Source organism: Cornus florida, unplaced genomic scaffold, assembly GCF_030987335.1.
Source record: "Cornus florida cultivar Cherokee Brave unplaced genomic scaffold, ASM3098733v1 CherokeeBrave_3.0.0_Hap2_Chr08, whole genome shotgun sequence".
Lineage (NCBI taxonomy): Eukaryota > Viridiplantae > Streptophyta > Magnoliopsida > Cornales > Cornaceae > Cornus > Cornus florida.
Genome location: NW_026775578.1, coordinates 45,760,928 through 45,767,107, shown reverse-complemented (window position 1 = coordinate 45,767,107; position 6,180 = coordinate 45,760,928).

Sequence of the window (6,180 nt, the reverse complement as noted above, 5' to 3'; positions counted from 1 at the left end):
AATTGGAGCATCTTCAAAAGCGAATTCTGCAACTAAATTTATCCACCACTGATTTGTGATAAACTTACCGATATTGAAAGTCAATCGGTAATTCCATTTATCAATAGTCAATTATGACTTTAACTCAACAAAAGTCAACAAATTATGACCTTTTCATACATACCATGCACCTCATCTTTATATAGGTGTTTGGATTCACCATCTTGTCTTTGACACACCCTGCTTCTTTAAGACAAGTTAATGACAATCCGACTTCTTTGTCTATCTTCAAAAGAATATGAAATCTTTCCATCCTCTGCATAAGTCATCAATTTCCTAGCAACAACTAATTGTTGCAAATTGTGACTAAAAAAAAATAATTCCATATTATTTATGGAAATGAAGAGACTTAGTTTCCTCCTCCATGTGCAACACCGGCAAATTCCTCCTAATGACACACCCTCGTGAATAAATTATTGATTAAGAATTTACTGATGGATATTTATTCAGTCTCCTATCATCACTCGGTGTCATTCCAATAAGTACTTAATCCAGTACTAAATCCTCCTTCTGACTTGGTAACAACTTTTGAAATTTTTAAGAAAATGTTTAGCAAATCCACCACCTCTGATAAATCATCATGGTGTTACAGTGATCTTTATTTATCACCACCTCACACATACCGAAACATTAACAACCACTAATATCATGGCGTTGTAATAAAAAATACGAATCCATACTTAGGGTAAAGTATATCAAAATAATCGTTCTAGATTATTTGACTCGTATTGATGGTTTAATTACCCCATCTCAAATAACATACCATAATGACGCATGTCCAGGTCCAATAGACTGGCTAGATTTATGTATATCTACCAAATCCTATGATTGTATGCTTCCAAATCTAGCGTAAATAGCGCTATTACTCCATGTTATTAAAACATTAGTTGACTGATCACACACTTGTGTCCTCAACTAAACCACATACCAAATCCTGAATAATTAACGAAAATAAAACACGTATGATAAACACAATAAAACAAAATATACTCCTACTTAAGACATCGTTCTTTTTAGAAAAGAAAGTCTCTTTTGAAATCAACCTTACTAGATTGTTTCACAATTTCCTTATATAGTTTCGTAGATAATCATCCAATCTCAAAACATATACTTTAAAACATAGCTTAAAAGCAACATATGTTTGCCTAAGCAAATACCAAGGGCTTAACCCTCATCCTTTTTATATGCGGAATGTAAGCTGTCTAACTTGGCTTTATAAAGCAAATTAGAACGTCACAACATAATACCAATGCTCTTTTGTATGTGCTTTAAAATCATGTACTTCGTTCTGATAAGAACTTATCCAATCCCCAAACTTCTGAAGAATACTTCTTATATACCTCTTTTGGAGATGATAAGAAAGCTTAATTATTTGTAGATTGATCAACCCCAATTCCACTAATATCATTCGTAATACTACTAGCAAATAACATCACCCTCACACAATCACCCATCTTCAAGATGTAATACCCTCTCTTTTGGATACGGTGAAATCTCCTACATTAGGATCCTCTTCAGGCTCCTACTCCTCGCTTGTCTCCTTTTTGAGATTAACTAAAGTCGTGTTGGCCCCGATATACGGTGACCTATCACGTACACCTAAATCCTTCATTAGCTTATACTTTTAAAGTAACGCCAAATGAGCCTAAACCATCGATCCCTAACTCTGTCTTTGGCAACGAAATCGATAACGTACTCCTTTACTCCTTTGGGTCTTTATTGCTTTCGCCTTGAACCCATCATTTTCCTAGTGCCAACCATTCTATGACTATAGAATACAATTGACATCAGCTCCTCCTAACGAACCGTTAAATTGAGTACAACGAATCCTAATACGGCTTTTAGTTTTAAGAGACGCAACGCGGAAGTCACATAACGAAAGACACTCCTAAGGACACTTGAACCTGGAGTGCTCTGATACCAACTGTGATACCCCCGAATTTTCGAATGCGGGTTGGTCAGGGCTACGCCCGAATACCCGAGGATATCAAAACAAATTGATAATAAACGAACACAGAGTACAAAAGAATAAAGAAGAATAAATAAAATGCTGAAAAGAAACTAAATGATAATTCAATAATAAAACTTCAGAATAAATTTTTATTAATTAATAAACTCTTCTGATACAACTGATCCTCCAAAAATATACAACTCGGGAATCCATACCATGTAGACCCCTAAATAATCCCATCTGAACAAGTGACAACAATAACTATCTACATCAGAAAACTGAAACGTAAAAGAAACTCCTATGTAGAAAATCCGGAAGAGTGAAGTAGACTGATCCCTGCTCAGCACGAACAACCTCTACTCCTGATGAACACCTGAAAAATAATGGTGGGTCAGGCCCACAAATAAGTTCTATTCTATTACAGTTGAAACAGAGATTCGTTACACGTATACATCCTAGTCAATCCAAAAAATAACTAGTAGTCCGTATATATATAAATACACACTAAAGGAACCTCACTAGACTATAGGGTTGTCTCAACCTGAATAGTAGGCAACATGCAAAACGCACATATAGTAGGCATGAGTACCTAGACCTACCAGGGTACACAACTACATTATATCTAGCTACACAGCCCTAGCGATATACGCGCCCTAACCACTGATCCTGAGACTCAAGCTCATATCATGGCACCATACTTATATATATATAATCTAGTAACCATCATATCTAGTATAAATTAATCATCCATAAGTCATTTAACTTGTTCAGCTGACCTGACTTGAATATAAGTAGGACTTAACATTTTAGTTAATCCATTCCCTTATATGATAAATTAATCATTCGTAAGTCATTCAACTTGTTCAGCTGACCTGACTTGAATATAAGTAGGACTTAACATTTTAGTTAATTCATTCCCTTATATAAAATAGGTAGGACTTAACTGATAAGTTAATCCGTCCCTAAAATGCCACCGTCCCATACTGGTGCATCAAATCACACAATCCAACAATTGATGTAACGATTAAGGAAATACATCAAACAATCCAGAAATAACTATGATAATATGATATCAAATTATCACAAAATAGGAATGACTTATTATTTATTTAAGCTTCCTATATCATATGTCCTATACAAACTGAATCTTATATATGATGATATTTTATTATACCGTCAAATAAGTATTCTCCATATCCAATTCATCCTACACATTTAATCTTAATTGCTAAAACATTTTAAAAAATTAAATCCATTCGTTTGTTTAAAACATTCAAATAGCAAGCATCATTATGATTGAGTCTATTTAAATTTATTTAAACCTAAACCTAGTTCCTATTTAATGTTCAGGAATCCTAAGCATGTTTTTACGTTCCATCATTCCACAGATATGAAAAATACATAATGTAAACATATAAAAATTCACACCGGAAATCAAATCAAAATCATGCATTTATTAATTCATAACACAAGAACAGATATGAACCAATTTCATAAAACATATGTTCTAATCCAATTAAACATGCATAATTATTTTATTTTATGTGTTTAACAAATCCTGGAATTTCCTAGGCATGCATAGAAACACGAATCAAAGGGAAAGAGATAGAAGAAGAACTTGCCTTAAACTTTCAGATCGAAAGTTAAACTTCTTCTTCCTTAATCTTCTTTCTACAGGGTTTTTTTCCTCCTTCCTTCCTTTTCCTCCTTCCCTCTCTAACTCTCTCTCTATCTCTAGAATATATCACGTGAATATTTCTAACCCCCTTTTACAACCTATAGCTATATATTTATAGGCTAAATAAAATAACCCTAACCCTTTTCTCAATCCAAGTCAACTTAAAAAAAAATATATATTAAAATATTAAAAAGGTAAGTAAAAAGGTATAAAATCTATGTATATTTTTATTATTTAAATATAAAACATATACATCAGATTAAATATTACTACCCAAGTTACCATAAAAGTAATTAATAAATTACCATAATATTATAAAGTAACTTAAAACATTACACGTATAAAATCTATGTATATTTTTATTATTTAAATATAAAACATATACATCAGATTAAATATTACTACCCAAGTTACCATAAAAGTAATTAATAAATTATTTTCCTTTTTTTATATATTAAAAAGGTAAGTAAAATATGTTACGTATATAATTTATGTATATATTTATTAAATAAATAAATTATACACATTCCATTATTTATTAATGGATTATCCAATAATACTTAAGTTACCATAATATTATAAAGTAACTTAAAACATAACACGTATCAAATCTATGTATATTTTTATTATTTAAATATAAAACATATACACCAGATTAAATATTACTACCCAAGTTACCATAAAAGTAATTAATAAATTACTTTCTTTTTTTTATATATGTATATAATATATATCTATATATATACATACACGACTATTCATGGGTAATAATCCATACACATCCAACCTCTTATTCAAGTAGTCCATGGGACCCAATGGGTTGGCCCATTACTACTAACCATAACCATAAAAGAAAAATAAAATAAAATAATAAAAGAAAAGAAAATATTTAATTTACAATTAATCAAAACACCATTTAAGCACATAATCTAATTAAACAATTAATACATAGATAAATACAAATAATACATAGACACATAATCAAATAATCAAGTAATACCTAATTCAATTAAACATACAAGTAATTAGTCAAATAATCAATTAATTAATTAAAAATACAATTAAAACAAATAAATAAAAATACCTAGACTATCATTTTAAAATTAAGGATATTACAATCACCCTCCACTACCACCGCCACCAACCACTACATTCAATCACTACCTTCCATTACCACCTTCCGTCACCGCCACCAGCCATCACCACCTTGACCTTCCACCACTACTACTAATATTGCCACCGCCATCGTGACCTTCCACTACCAACGACTACCACCGCCACCGCCACCTTTCATCACAACTTTCCGCCACCACCATCTTCCAGCAGCACCACCATTATTGTTGTCACCTTCCACTATCACCATCCACCACCACCATCATTGCCACTGCCATCTTCCACCATCACCCTCCACTACCACCGCCACCAACCACCACCACATTCCATCACTACCTTCCATTATCACCTTCCGTCACCGCTACCACCCACCACCATCGTGACCATCCACCACTACTATTACCATTGCCACCGCCACCGTGACCTTCCACTACCAAAGACCACCACCTTGCACCACTATCGCCACCGTGACCTTTTACTACCACATACCACCACCATTGTCATCGCGACCTTCCATCACTACCACCCACCGCCGTGGCCACCCTTAATCGTGACTTTTCACCACTGCCGCCACCGCCGACATCATGACATTCAACCGCCACCGCCATCATCCTCAACCGCCACCTTCCACCACTACCCTCAACCGCCACTATCGCAATTGCCTTTTGCCATCACCACCACCAGCATTGCCATTGCTTTCCACCATTGCCGCCTTCGCCCTTTTATTAGAGACTTTCAGTAATTGTTAAGGATAAATGATATTAGTGTCAAGAAAAAAATAATCTAAAAATTAAAGTAAATTTAAGAAATGTGGCCACCAAACTTCTTTTTCTTATGAATTCCTTCAAACAAAATTCCTTTCACAAAAGCCTTATCAATGAAGGACTTTTAATATGAGAAAGCTCTCCCAAACGGCACCTTAATGATTGAGATTCTATAGCTAAAATAACGAATTGAATATGTGACAGTGGTGGGTGGTTTTCATACAAAACACACAGTAATACTCCGTAAAAACTAATTACTAATAAACATAGTAATCACTGATGGAGGTATGGCAAGGAGCAAGCTTCTGGAGCAAGATGATTACAAGTGCTATGCAGTTTCATTCTAATACATCGGGAAGATATTTTCTCTGCAATAATTTGCATTCAAACAAAGGTTTTATTTTGATGTTACTATCTTTGTGTAATTTGTAAGTTGATGAGGAATTCACTGGAGCATTGATTCGTTGTGATCCTGAGAAAACATGAGAAAAGAATTGAAATTTTGAAGTAGAACAATTCTAATCGGTGGTAGTTGTTGTGCCAGGGACATTTGGGGATGGATTTGAGCACCGCCGCAGCCACGACGAGGCGATCATGGATGATGGTTTGCACTAGCCAATTTATTAGTATATGCT